General features: G+C 43.4%; 1 protein-coding gene across 1 annotated transcript in view; it reads left to right on the top strand.

Moving 5' to 3' along the window:
- Positions 1–15541, top strand: part of CDH4 (cadherin 4) — a 456469-nt gene that overhangs the window by 377321 nt on the left and 63607 nt on the right. The window lies entirely within an intron of this gene.

Here is a 15541-nt window from a genome sequence, read left to right as displayed (position 1 = left end):
ACTGTGCGGTTCATGGAGTGTCAACTGTCCAGTGCAATTAGGAGATCTTCATCAACTTGTAAGTGATGGGAAGGATCATTTGTTCATTGAGCAGCCAGCCACAGGAAGTATGGCTATGCAGCAAATATGAAGGTAAGGACTTCCATAGTTTTAGGCTCAGATGTTTAAGTTCAGGCCGTCCCCAGAGATAACAAGCCAAGTGAAATCCATTTTGGAAGAGCCCAATGTGCTGCAGTTCTGAGAGAAGGCACCAGCAACTGGTTTTGTTCTTCCTTTCCTCCCCCGTGACCGATGGCAGGGACGGAGCAAGCGGGAGGCCCCACGTGCAGGCTCGTGCATGGGTTTCCTGCCTGGGACACCGAACTCAGAGGGCTGAAAACCTCCAGCACTTCAGAGAGGTTTTTCCCTTCCACATCAGCCTCAGTGGCTCTTTTTTGGCCCTGCTGCAGAGCACTCTGCTGAGCACTGGCCGACGGGCATTGCTCTGCCGGGTTTTGTGCCCGTTTCATTTGCACGCCTGGGGCTGCTTTTTGGCTTTGGAGCTGCATGGCAGCTTTGGGAGGAATCCCGAAAGCAGCTGCAGAACCGCTGCCGAGGGCTGATAAAAGCACAGGCAGCAGCTCAGCAGCAAGCGGAGTGCCCCAGGGCAGCCAGCGGGACCAGCACGGGGACTGGGGCTGCCGACTGGGAACGGCGCGGATTTGGGGCTTGCCCAAGGCATGGTTTCAGGGCGAGCTGACCCAGGGGTAGATGCTGTGTGAAAGAGCTTTCCAAGGAGAAGGTCGAGTGAGCAGAGAGCTTTCCAGATGTGAGGACAAGAAGCAGAGCTGGGGGAGCAGGAGGAGCAGCAGAGCCTGCTCCTTCCCCCCTGACGTGGCAGACTTTGCAAGCACAACCTAGGGCAGATTTGACCTTTCCTTGCTCTTTTTATTTAGAGAACCGGAAAGTTAGTTGAATCTTAAGCAGGTAGATTATCCTAGGCAATGCTGAAGCCTGCAGCGTGCTTGCAGTCGAAGAGGAGAAACAAGTGCTGTAGAGATTGCTGCAGCCCTCAGGGGGACAGTGGCATAGTACTCGGAGGAGAGATCTGAATTCTGGCAGGAAAATGCTGATTTTATGGAAATGACAGAACTATTATTGCCCTCTTGACATCAGTGGGGGCCAGCATTTTAAAGTAGGGCTTTATGGGTAGAGAAAGGTCGTTGGTTTGTATTAATTTCAGACACATAGATTGGGATAGCTTGGTGGGAGAGAGGTTTTAATCTCAGCAAATCAGCTGGAAAAAAAAAGGCAGGTGATAATTAGGGGGAAAGGGTAAGGCAGAACAGTCGTCTTTTTTCACTTTTATGTCATTGTGTCTGAAGTATTTTAAAAACTTGCAGAGGAACCATATGCTTCACGTTAGGTTCCCTGTTGCACTGGGAAATCTTGAGTCTGGGAAATCAAGGCAAGCTGGCATGTTATATATGGAAATACGGTGTTGAGTGTCCCACAGCGGAGTACCAGGTTGGGAAGGGACACTTGGATCGAAGCAGGACGACCAGCTCTGGGCACAGTCCTGGGGCTGCCCTGAAGCGAGGGGACACGCTTATTCCCAGTGCCCTCTGCTGCATTTCAGGATTACATCTGGAACTGGCAAAAGTTTCTGGTTTATGAGCATAACGTCGTATTAGGTCTAAATTGAAAAAAAATGTTTAAGCATTCCCATAACTGTACCACAGATTGGTTTTTTGTTTTTGTTTGTTTTTCCTGAAATCTTGAGAAAGCTATTAGAGGAGTAAATTTGGTTTTGCTGCTGACATTTTCTTGTTGTTAGGAAAAGGCACCGAAGAGCAGTATTTGGAATGCAGATTTGTGTAAATTAAAATGTTAACAAATCTGACCTATTCAGCTGAAACTACTACAACCAAGATAAATTCCCTGGATACCAGTTATTTCTCCAAATGCTTATTGACACATTTATCAGTGCCTATGACACTACGATGTTAAGCCATGTTGAAACAGAACCAGGTTTTCAGTCTCCGTTGGACCCTTCTACCTTGCTCCTGCAACGCAAAGGCACCTCAAAGCAGGCGTGAAAATAACTGTCAAAGCTGTTCCGTACCTGAGACAGGGCCATGTTCCAGATCCAGCATTTGTCTTTCAGAGGGGAGACAAGTCACTTCAGGACTGGTGTTTCTAGCTCAGCGTTTCTGCTGCATGCTCATTAAATGAGACTTCCCGGTGCTCTCAGCATCTCCACTTAAATATTGGTTCTTTACTGGTTTCTTACGTTACCTTCAATTCATGAAGTGTCCAAGAAACTGGGCGAAGCGTTCCAGCGTGCTTTGTGTCATGAGAAGTGTTTTGGTTAACCTGCAAGAAACCTATTTTAAGACAAATTCATGTAGTTTGCTGCTGTTTCTAAACCCTCATTTCCACAAACCAAGGAGGAAATTAAAAACTCAGCCTCTCAAATTGTGCTGGTCCCACTAAATGTGTCTGACACTGAAGATAGCAAAATGAAAAGCGAAGGTATTAAAATATTGATGGCTTTAAAGTTATCTTACCTGGTTCCCATTAATCTGGATGTAAATATGGTTACAATGTTCTGTGTCCATTCACTCATTACGGCTGCGCTTAATTGAATGGATCCCCAAGGAAGATAAAGATAATTGGACTGCACTTCATAAAAATTATTAAAGGAGGACAGTTTAGCAACAGCCTGATTTAAGCTCCTGGATGCTTAGGGGTGAGAAATGCCAAAGGTGGAACAAAGGAACATCTATCCCTTGAACTAATAGGGAAAATGATAGGGATTTAGAGTGTGCCAGAGGTTCAAAGGTACATTCAGGCAGCCAGGCTTAGATGAAAAGGTTAAAAGCGGATGCTTGCTCTAATACAGGAAAATGTCTGTGAAACGCAGGAAATCTGCAGCTGATTTAATGAAACTAGGAAGGAAAGATCAAATAGCGGTGGGAGCACAAAATGTGTGGATTAATAGGGAAGGCTACGAACATGTGTCACTGCCAGGTTGTAATGAAGTTCAGGGGGTAGGAGGGGACCATGCTAGTTTGTTTAAGTTATGGTAGGCTGCTGCAGAAAGGGGTGGTACTACTAGGAGATGCTACCCAACTGATAGCTTAATTTAGCAGTGCATCTAAATTCCAGATTTCATGGCTCTTTTTTTTTTTTCCACTGGCAAGAAAATAACAAGAGGTAAAAAAGGGTCAGCTGTCCCCAGCTGGGGCTCGGAAACAGGCAGAACATTCATATTTCTGTTTTCCTTTCTGAAAAGTAACATTTCTGCTTATAACCATGCGAAAGGGACCAGATCTGTTCTGCGTGTTTGCTCATTTTGTCCGCTGCCGCTGGCGTCCCAGGCGGGGATGGAGCCCAGACTGTCAGTCTGACGGTGAGCTCCTGGTGCAGTAATTCAGCCCCATCAGCTCTTCTGATTTCTCTGGTGGCAGAATATCTGTCTCAGTAGCACAGTAAACCTGCACTGGGGCTATAGTATAGGCGATACCATCCTCTGAAGAGCTTCCGCTAAATATTTTATGAACGCAGACTTTGAGCAAGCAGGAGGGAAAAAAAATGAGAGAAAAGGAGCTGGTTGATCCACACTCTGCTGGCAGGCCAATAAATGTCGAGACATCTCAAATGTCATCCAGGCTTATTTGAGATAATAAGTATTTCGGCTCGGCGGTGCTTGTAGCGTAACGTTGCTAACTTTTTGAGATCTCCTTTAGAAAGTAGTCCCTTCCTGGCACATTCGTCTCGTGTTGAAGAAATGAAGATAGTCAGGAACTCTAGGTTGCTTCTTCCGAATTTCTGTATGTTTATATCTCGTTTAAATATGATTGGAGCTCTGCTGGTGCAAGTGTTTTAAAAATACATGAAATCCGATTCTATGATTACTACACTTGGCTTTCTGAAAACGTGATGTTGCTAGTCTTTCTCAAGTGAGTGAAAGATAAAAGGGAGAGCCTGCCAACAACCGAGTTAGTGACTTATTTTATTTATGAATGAAATGGCAGGATTTTTGTGGGGAAGAGGAAAAGTTGTTCTTATTGGCAGAGACAGTTGATTTCTTTTCCAACACTGTGGTTTTGGTGCAACTAGACATTTCTGATAGAGCAGAAATTTGAAATGTTATGTTAAAAAAAAAGCAGTACTCTGTCCCTCTAAAAACTGAGCGGGGATTGCTTTTTACCATCTGTAGTAACTATTTGGGGTACATTTATCTCCAAGTCCTTGCAGTACCTTTGCAAACCCTCCTTGTTACTTCATTTCAAATGTTGGCCAGGAGCAAACAAGGCATTGCACTGGTGCTAGGAATTAGTTTACACATTGGGACTGCTGTATTTCATCCTTTGTGAAATAGTCCTGTAGGCAGCAATCCACTAATTCGAGATTACCCAAATACAGTGTTTCAATCTGGGTTTGGTTCTTCCAGCCAGATGATTAACGCAGGCTGAGCCTTGCTTTCCGTACCAGGAAATTTTGCTCTGACAGGAGAGTCCAGCAGCTTTCAATCCTTTTTCCGCCCCTGGAATATAACAAAAGGATTTTATTCTGTTCTAAATTATGGTCACCTGTCTTAATTATTTCCCCTCACTGCGTATCAATGCGATGTTCTGCAAAGCTGCACCACCTCCTCTGAGCAGGGCTGGAGGAGCATCTGCTGCAGCGTGAGGCTGAAGGATCTCAACGCGATACGAGTGATATATGAGCAAGACTGTGCAGATTATCAGTCGTGTATGTGTACTGACAAAATGCGAAGAATGAGGGAAGTGACATCTAAATGGCTTGACTGCGTCCTAAGAGTTTCTGTTTCCCCTTTTCCTCACTCAAATTAGCCATCTCCAAGGAGCAGTGAGGACTAATGCAAAATTGGTAAGAGGATGTCACCTTCTGACAGGCACAATCTAGCATGCACCGTATTTGCTATTTGTATCTATTACAGGAGATCTTGAAAGTGAGAGGGATTCTGGTTTTCATGTCTTCTCCATTATTTTTACCGGAGAGGAACTAAAATAAGGTTGGTTGATTCTGCTGAGCCACAAGTATCTTGCTTTTAAAGTTCCCATATCACTACATTAAAATGTGCAGAAAAATGCATCTGCAGCTGAACTCACGGGAGAGCGAGAGTGAGAGATTAGCAATTATTTTGCCAGCAAGGCACATCCATTTCTATGAATTTGGACCACAAGCCCCTGTATTTAGTTTCCAGACTTGCAGGCTCCCAAAGTATTTTCCAGTGACTGAGATGATGAAGGACTGTAACAGACTTCCAAGGGTAAGTGGCTTTTCCACTTCTCACAGCATTCAAATAATGATTGGAAGCCTTTGTGGAACACGTCTTCAAGCCAGACATAAACTACTGGAGTCTTAACAGAGGTAAGCAGGTAAAATGCTATAGCATCCTCGGTACGGCAGGTCAGACACTGTGTTTTACTTGTCCCTTCTAGCCTTGGCCTTAATGTTTCCAGCAGAGTTTACTTTTGCTGTTGAGGAGCTGTTCTCCCCAGCCCCATCGCATGGCAGGCTCTGCCCTCACTGTCTGCCCGGCGCCACACGCCATCCTGGGGATTTGTGGAGCGCGAAGTCTTTCTAGGGGATGAAAACCACTTTATAAATGTCATTTATCACTGAATACTGTGTTATTCCTGATACCTTGTAATTTTCCAGGTCCATGTAACAAAAATGTAAATACTGAAGCTTTATATATTAATATGCCTGAAATCATTACTTAAAGATAAAACTGGTTAAATTATTCAGTTATAAAATTATCCCATTTCCACAGCAGCATATCCTGTCAAAGGAAGAGCTGATTAGCCATAAGCTGAATTTAGCCAGTAGATTTATGCTTGATTCTGGTTTATGTTTCTGCATTGTACGTAGGACTGATTTGAGCTTGCTCCGTCATTCCAGCATACATTTCATTTTCTCATTACAGACAAGAATGACCTTTTTCAGCAAATTATGGTGAGGAGCACTAGCACGCATCAGTGAAGAAGGTTCATTTTATTAACCCCATTTAGTGCCTTTGCAAATGCGTTGCGCACCCAATGGAGGGCCACTTGTAGTAATTTGAGACACCAGAAGTTAGCAGATTGGGAGGGCTTGAATCTGCTCTGAGCACCGTTGGTCCATCATCGCGTAATGGATTCCTCGGTAGCCCTTACTGCAGGATGGGGAAGATGTGAGCAAAGCCTCGTCATAGAAAGAGTGCCATTTGTTTTAATTAAGAAGGGAATTATGTTAGTGGCTCTGAAGCCTTGTTACAGTATCCAGAAAGAATATTTCTCCCTGGTTGTGTTTCTCGAATGGCAGTGGCTGTGCATCTTTCTGGTGGGTGTTTCCAGAATCATCTGTACCTTTTGGTCTTCTGCACGATTGCTGCAGCTCACTAAATATGAGGTTTTTAGAGCTTGTGTATATGGAAAGGGTTTTTTAATTATTTTTCTTTGATAAAAATCTGGTAGCTAGGTAGAATAGTAAGACTGATAGAGGAAGGGCTCTGAGCTGTGGGCCTTGGAAGACAATAGCATGACTATGTGTTTCACTAAAAAAAAAAAAAAGTATTTAGTGATGATAGAAGAAACTTTTAAAGAACAAAAGAGCTTTCCAAAAGAAGAGGCTGGTAAATAGCTTGGAACCTGTGGGAGTCCATTGAGTAGATAGGAAAATAGCCATGGTGTTTGCCTCCAAAAAAAATTCACTATCAAGATGATCAGGACTCAATTGTAATGGGCTGGAGACCAACTGGTTACAATTGTGATGATCTATTGGCACAGTTTGAATGTGAGTTTGTGTAAGCTCAGCCTAGCTGTGATTTTATCCGCATATATTCACTCATTATCCTCTCTCTGCTTAGACACTAATGGCCCTGTCATCACTGGGGGGTTTAGGAACTTAATAACATTGACAAGCAAAGAGAAACACTAATGAAGGAAGGAAGACAGCGCAACAAACGTATTTAATCATACTGCCTGAACAGGGAGAGCGCGTTCTATGGCCACCTGTATAGCTAATCCTCAACCGATAGATGTGTGATATTTAATCCTTGACACTTCTGCTTTTGGGGAAGGAACACTTTACACGCTCTGGAAAAACATGGCAGAGCAGAGCCTGCTTGGTTAGACAAGCTGCTCAGTCTGATAGTTTCCATGAAACCTTATGATTCTCTTCCCATTGTTTCAGTCTATGCAACACAAACTTTTTGGGATTTGGAAAATCATGGTCAACCTGTCACCAGGATAAACAGTCCTACCAGTTTTTTAATGCTAATTTTAAACTTGTCTTCAGTAATTCTTTGCCTTGCTGTTAGCATGGTCGAAGTGCCTTATTCGTAACTGGGACACGCTGAGTCTTCTTTGCCACTGCTCCTGCCCTTTGAAGGAGGGGAGCATCAGAGCTGTTTGTGAGGGATGAGGAAGGACCCGTGATTTTGTGGCCATGTCAATCCCCTTGAGAAGCTGGTTTCACATTTGCAGACCAGTTGCTGAGGAGGCTTCACCTTTCCTGACGAGGCTGGCAATCCCTGCACTCCAGTGAAATGGAGCTGTCAGAGGAGCTGATGGGGAGCCCACCTCAGCACCGCAGCGCTTCTCTGCAATAAATATCTGACACGGTGGTCTGCCGCACGCAGCTTGCATTTGTCTTGGCCTTTCTACTGTCTGAGGGCATTTCATTCCACATCAAATTATGTTTTTAATAAAGAGGATCAAATAGAGCAATGGTGAGGCTTTTATCGGTTTAGTTGTCCTGTGAAGTTTTTCAGTTTGAGTCCCTGTGAAGATGCACACAGAAGGATGCTTTAACCACAGGACAGAGAGAATCAGTGTATAAAAGTAAACCTACAGCCAGTTTACATCTCCCATGGAGCTGATTCCACCAAGAATTATTTCACCCTTTGGCTGAAATGAAGAGTTTCCTCCCACTCACTGCATATGGAGCTATTTACTGCCTGCCAGAGTAGCTCCCCAATTTGTTTTTTTAATTCTTTTTTTTCTATTTGGATTAGACTCTCTTTTATACACCTTGCTTCATAGAATCATAGAATAGTTTGAGTTGGAAGGGACCTCCAAAGATCATTTAGTCCAGCCCTGCTGCCATGGGCAGGGACATCTTCAACTAGATCAGGTTGCTCAGAGCCCCGTCCAACCTGACCTTGAATGTTTCCAGGGATGGGGCATCTGCCACCTCTCTGGGCAACCTGCACCAGTGTTTCACCACCCTCATCGTAAAACAGTCTTCTTATGTCTAGTCTGAATCTATCCTCTTTTAGTTTAAAACCATTACCCCTTGTCCTATTGCAGCAGGCCCTACTAAAAATATTGTCCCCATCTTTCTTATAAGCCCCTTTAAGTATCAAAAGGCTGCAATAAGGTCTTCCCGAGCCTTTTCTTCTCCAGGCTGAACTCTCTCAGCCTGTACTCATAGGAGGGGTGCTGCATCCCTCTGATCATTTTGTGGCCTCCTCTGGACCCACTCCATCAGGTCCATGCCTTTCCTGTGCTGAGGACTCCAGAGCTGGACTCAGTACTTCTTTTAAGTATTGCTAGCATTGAGATGCTACAGCCTCTGGAGGAGATTGGACTGATTCACATGTTAAACTGTAATTACTTCTTATTCATATTTGGGCAAGCTATTGAAGAGATTTTACCAAATTGAAAAGCTACATGATTTGGGGTTGACCTATTCAGATAAAACAAACCTTTGAGTTTAATTGGATCCAATTATAGAGTCAGAGCAAGAATAGGGCTGATACCCAACCTAATCCATTCTCTTTTTTAAAATGTGGAAATCTTCAGAGCCTCTCCTGTCAGAAAATTCCACATATACTAATAGTCTATAGACCCTTTTCTTTCTTCACACACATTTGTCGTCGTTTAGCCCCAGCCAGGAACTGAGCACCAGGCAGCCGCTCACTCACCATCACCACTCCCTCACAGTGGGGTGGGGAGGAGAATGGAAAAGACTCATGGGTTGAGATAAAGAGAAGTTTAATAGGATAACAAAGGAAGATAATAATTTTTTTAATATATATGTATATATATAAAATATGTGATGCACAAATGCAATTGCTCATCACCCATGAAAACCCCTCGAATGCCCACTCTGTTTCCGAGCAGCGATCCCACCTCCCAGCCAGCTTCCCCAGTTCTATGTGGAGCATGATGTTCTCTGGAGGGAACATCCCTTTGGCCCCGCTGGGTCAGCTGTCCTGGCTGTGCTCCCCCAGCTCCTTGTGCACCTGGCAGGGTGTGAGAAGCTGAAAAGTCCTTGACTTAGTGTAGACACTGCAACTACCCAGCAACAACTAAAATCTTCAGTGTGTTATCAACATCATTCTCATACTAAATCCAAAACACAGCACTATACCAGCTACTAGAAGGAAAATTAACTCTGTCCTAGCCAAAACCAGGACAAGATTTTAGTATGTTCAGAGAGTTCTGGTACAGTCTGGTTGCACTTGTTTCAAGTTGCTCATGAAATCCCACCTCTGACTACAGTGGGTTGGCTTATACATTATTCAATAGTAAAATCCCAGCTGAATGGGGAGGGGGAGGGAAAGTTAAGTATCAGAGTGGAAAGCTCACCAGGTCCTTAGCATAATCTCTCTGGTTCAGACCTGCATTTCTTTTTCCATTTGAGCTTGTCTTACAGTGGAGAATAGTGTATCATTCCAATTTTAGATAGAAGACTACCTGCTCAGCTCAGGCAGATTTAAAGTTTTTGTTCTGGTACATCACATACTTTCCAACAGCCCCTTCCCCTCTCTAAAGGGATTATTGTCTAAATCTGCACCAGGTCAAGTGAAATAATTAAACACAAGCTGGCTCCACTAATTAACTTATCCACAGACCATTGTCTGTTATTAGCATTTTAAAGAGAGACTTTGTTAACTCTTTCTTCCAGACTTAGTAGTGGGGTTTTTTTAATAACGCAACCCATCCCTATAGGTTTCTTTGGCTACGTTTCGTACTAAAATATTATCATCTACATGTTTACCAGAGCATGAGTGAGTTTACAGGATGTTTCAGTCTGCAGCAGCTACTTTTCTTAACAGAGCATAAGAAAAAGGCAGCTTAAATGCAAAGGAATGTAACTGTCAGAAGACCAGATATCGAGCCTTGTAGTCTGCAAATATTCTTAAAATGGAAAGTCATCAGTGTAAACAATGGAGAGACTATTACATGATTTGTAAAATGTAATTAAAATAGTGATATATCTAGTGTCTTTATGATACATCTCATCAGAGCTTTGGAACAGTGTCAGGAGTCTGGAGTTGCTGGGGATGTAATACTTCCAAAAAGACAGAAATGTATGCACAGGGACAAAAATGTGGGAGTTTGCTATTCTGCGCTACAAATACTGTCTAATTCTTTGAGTGCTGTACTAATTAGTATCCAAAAAGGTGGCAGAAGGTGGCTCTCGGAAGGGGAGAACAACTGTTCTCGTTAGACACTTCCAAGCATCACTAGACTGGCTATAAATAATCACAGCGTCAGGTACGGAGGTCTGGGATATTCTCCATTCAGTATGTGTTGAGAGAGGGTCTCGTGGATAAGGCCAGCGAGGTGGCACGTGCAGGCAGGAAGGAGCTGTGTGTTATTTCTCCCAGAACTGCACATTAAAGCAGCTAGGAGCTTGTAGTAGCAGAGCAGTGAGGCGGTTTGTTCTTTTGTCATGGTAACCTCACCATTTTTTCTCCTAATTTTTAGGCTAAATATTTTCCTTTCATTGTTGTTCTGTTACTCCAGTTTGAAAAAAAAAAAAAATTGTGGGGATTTAGTGTAAGAAATCCTCGTTAAGTAGAGTATGTGTCAGTACAATGATGTTTTATTCAAGCTATTCATTCTTTTTTTCACTTAAAATGCTTTCTGTTCCAAATGCCTTTCTAGAAAAATAAATGTAGTTTTCAGTTAAAGTAAACAGGTCACATACTGAGCGAGCTCAAATCTGATGGCTAAAATTTAGAAGGGGAACTAATTGGATAAAAATGTGGTGACTCATATTATCCAGACATTCAGTAAGTTGGCCTTTCCAGTCTTAATTTATACAGCTCTCTGAAAAATAAATAGATTGCAGTTTCACATTCATACCAACGTGGAATTCATCTCAGTTTACGAGGAAGAATCTGGTTTTAATGGTTAAGGGTTTGGGCAGATGCTCAAACAGGGGTGAACTGGCCAGGCTGATCTCTGTTGCCTGAGGATGGGAAGCAGGGTTTGTACATCAACAGCAAGTGACTCTTGTAGAATTGGTAAAGCTTTTCTGGTAGATAGCTGCTTTTCTACATGGAGGATTTGATACCACCCAAGCAAGCATATGCCAAATAAAATGCCTACTTAGGAAGCTTTGTTTTCACCTTCCAAAGGTGAATTGTTCAGAGACATAAGAGCAGCATCCTTCTCTCTCTAACTCGGTGCAAACCCTGCAGTTTGTTTGCAGCAGAGTGGAGCTGGCCCAGCTGTAGAGAGCTGCAGTGTTTGAGACATCCTACAATATATCGTATGTGTTTTGCTCACAGGGGAGCTTGTACTGAGGTGAAGTGAAGTAGTAGATGAGAGGGTACTCCACGCATTATTCATTCTGGAAGTGGTTTGTTTTGGAGATGTGTATGCTTCTGCAATTATTTTAGCCATTAAACTTCAGCCCTGAAAATGCTTTCATCTTGGCTGATTCCATCTTTTTGTGGCCATGGCAATGCAGAGGAGTGTGATGGGAAATGCATTATTAGATTTGTAAATTATGTGCATTTTTTTCCCCTTGATGTTTGATATCAGAAGACATGATGTTTGACAGAAAAGGTAATGAACAGTATTTGCTTGTAAATCAGCAGCTGAATGTGGTTTGAATGAATGCGTATTTGAGCATAGAGAGAAAATCTGAAAGGGTTAACAGTGCTCCTTGCCCTATGGATGAGAAGCAGAGGCAGCTTCTGAGAACACTGCATGACTGCGTGACTTCAGCGTGTCAGCTGTTGGCAGAGCAATCGCTGCCCTGACCGTGGCACATGCAGCCACGTCTGAACAGACTTTCCATGAGCAAACTTCACTAGCGCTAGTAAAATAGCTTGAAGACCAGGGCAATCTGCAGGACGTTGGATGGGTGTTTGGGTAGGTGGCCCACCTGCAGCTCCTTGGCCAAGGCAACATTTCTGTGAACCCCCAAACTAGAGAGCTGGAGCATATCTCCACTATATTCGTGTGAGTAGAAGTTGAAGCATCAGCAACCACTTATGTAGATGATCCTGATTAGGCAGGAAATGCCCCACAAGAGTTTCCCACCCCCAGATTAGGACAAAATAATGATTTTTTTTAAATTGTAATTAACCAGTCAGAAAAAAAATTGAGAGAAACAACATTTTTATTTTAATAGATGCAAAAATGTCACATTGATGTTGGTCTTCTAAAATGACGTTTGACATTTTAAAAGATCCATTTTTGTCAAAGTTATCTCAAACCATAAAAACCATTTTAAAAGAGACTATTTTGCACTGTAAAAATAAATTCCAAGTGAGGGAGAGGTTTCAAATGCCCTTCTTTGGGAGCAGTTTCACTCTTAGCATCTTCTGATGAAAAACCACTTTGTCATAATACTCTCTACCAGTTTTCGTCCTCAGGCCCCTTCAGCTCTCTATATGGTCTCTGCCACTACTGTCATCCTACCATATCAAAATGGGTATTTAGGGATGTTCTTCTGAAAGCTAATTCCACTGTTTGCAGTAAGAGCCTATTAATGTAACTCAGAGTGACCATTGCCTGCAGTATTAGCATCTTCAAAGGCTGACTGACAGATTTGAGAAATGGATTTTGCATTATTGTGCTGACCCCCGATGCTGTACCAGGGCAGGTTTAGAGAGGAGCACAGGCACGGCGCTTTTCTTACAACGTTCGTAGGAAATAAGGTGGGCTAAATTACATACTTAATAACCAGATGTGCAGGGGAGCATTCAGGGAAAACGCATCAAAACATCTTGCAAAAACTCATTTAAAGTTATATAAATTATTGTTTGCGTTTTCACATGCAGTTATTTTCAAGTCTAACCAGCTGTATCTGTTTGGAGTGGCCCTAAATAAATACATCATTACATAAACACAGAATTTGTTTGGGGATTTTTTCCAATGAGGTCCAGGCTCTGTTTGCTTCGCAGTATTGCACAGACTGTGAGAAGGAGGTGTCTGAATTTCAATGGGACACTTTGACACAGAAAATCCCATTCTTAGTATGTTTGGTGTTTCTAAATCGTGTGGTGACAACTACCTTAAAAGAAGACACAGTCAATAATATGGTACATTTTTTGCTAGAGAAATTTGAATGTAAGTAAAAAGTCCAAGCGGGTAATTACATTTCATTTAACATTTTTCACCCCCTTCCAGTACAGCAAGCTAACGTCTGGAGCATGCTGATGCACCGTACAGGCGTTTTGCTGACAGACTTCCCAGCAGCATATTGGTTCACTGCTTATTCAGAAAGCCGGATGATTGCTATTCAAGGAGAGCACTATGTCATGATCTGCGGTGATAACGCCGCAAGCCCGCCGCCAGTGCATTATCATCTCACAGGATGCAATTACCTGATAAACGGTGACGCTCGCCGTAGCCGTGCATTGGTTATACGCCACTGCAAGTCCAGTCCACAAAGTTCAATCCAGTGTTCAAAAGTCCTTAAGTACCATTGAAGTGTTCTCTAGCAGGTCCCCAGGTTTTATAAATGAGAAAATAAACGAAGTGACTCAAGGCGCAGGCGTTCGGCTGTGCCTTCTCTGTTCCAAACCAGAATAAAATGTGAAAGAGTAATCTGAAAGACATGATGTTTTTTATTGAAGAAATAATCACAGAGTCACTTATCAGAATCAGGAAACCTGCTTTATCCTTTGTTGCATTATAAATAAGAATTATATTTGTTCTTGGGAAACAAGCCTGCAGTACGCTACAACGCATTATTGTGAGTGATGCGTGGGGAGCAACTGAATAAATACTGCCTGTGTGTTCCGTTAGGTGATTTGGTTTCTTATGTTTCTCTGCTTTCCTTACCAGGAACGGGTTGTTTTATCATTTCAGAGGTGCAGTCTGGCCGTTTATCGGGTCTCTTGTTACTGGGTCTGAATTCAAAGCTGACCGAAGGGAGGATGCTGGCTGCCGGGCAGGGAGCGTGGAGGTGGGGAGGAGGCAGGGGCTGGGCTCTCCAGCTCTGCTCCAGTCTGCTCGCCACCAAGGTAGGCTTGCTTCATGGCATGCCCGCTCGGCTGCGGGGAGAACACCGTCGGCCAGCCCATCCCATACTGATGTGGAGGAAGGGAGAAGAAGGGAGAAACATCTGTCCTGCATCCCTCTGTCTCTCCAGGAATGGGGAGATACAAAGGGGATCAAGGTGGGGATAAAACCGAAAGAGGAGGAGGTATTTGCAGGGATGGAAGATCAAGGAGGTCAGCATGAAGAGGTCGGTAGCAGAGTTGGTAGCAGAGCCTAATCAGGCTTAGGAGCGTCTGCTCACGGAAACTAGCCTAGCACTTACTGTCTCTGGGCATAAGCAGCCTTGAAAATGATCGAATCTCGTTCATAATAAATGGTGTGGGTTGTGTAGGATGTCTTATGTGGAAGGCAGAAAACTCACATCCCATGAAAAGTGTGAGCACTCACGATTGTAGGTTTGGAGAGAAGTCAAATAACGATGAAGAGTAGCTGGGACATTGCAGCTGAAGGAAGAGGCTGAAGCTCTCTATCTTCTGTGCATCGTGATAAGAGTTTCTGCAGTTACTACTTTTTGTCCTTTTTCCACTCTTCATGTGAACTCTGGCAAAGGCTGTAAGCTCTGGATTCAAAGGGAGATAGAAAATGCCACTCTAGATGGGACAACCCATGTAGCCCAGCATCCTCTCATGATACGGGCATTTGTCAGAGCTTCAGGCACGAGCTCTTGGAGCCGTGTGTTTGGCGGTTATGTCTCATGCTAGGTGATTAGATGTAAAATTGCACAGTATCATCCTGACTTGGAACATAAAACCACTTCCATGCTCTGTCTTGACTGTTCGTACGTTTCTTGGCAGAAGCTGTTGCAGACACCAGCTTTCAATCCTTTCAAATTAAATGTCACTTGATGGTGGAGTCGTCATCAGCACAACCGTCCTGCTCATTCTGCTTCCCCCGGCGCTGGAGAGCAGTTCTGCACCTCCTGAGCTTGCTGATGAGCAGCTCATCTGGGAGCAGTTTCGAAGGAGATCTTTGACTTTCTTTGGCTTCCCAGAGGAATTCATAATTATTTCCTCCTTTATCATAGAGTGCAGCTGGAGGCTTCAGCTCCGTTAGAATTGCCCTGGTAATTTCACAGTGTGAAATTTACAGCAAACAAGGGACATTAACGTTAAATAAATTTATGCAACAGCAACCCTCACCCAAGTCATTAAAAGTCTGTGCGATTTTTAATGGATGCTTCAGCGTGGTATTTGATAAGTTTGTTCATTTCTTTTCCCAGTCTGTTAAGTATACGTATACACACAGACATAAATTTTTCTGCCAGAAGTATTGGTAAAAGCTGGCCATGG

Source organism: Balearica regulorum, chromosome 16 (assembly GCF_011004875.1).
Source record: "Balearica regulorum gibbericeps isolate bBalReg1 chromosome 16, bBalReg1.pri, whole genome shotgun sequence".
Taxonomy (NCBI): domain Eukaryota; kingdom Metazoa; phylum Chordata; class Aves; order Gruiformes; family Gruidae; genus Balearica; species Balearica regulorum.
Note: the sequence above shows the minus strand (reverse complement) of the source record. Positions and strands in the feature narration are given on the sequence as shown.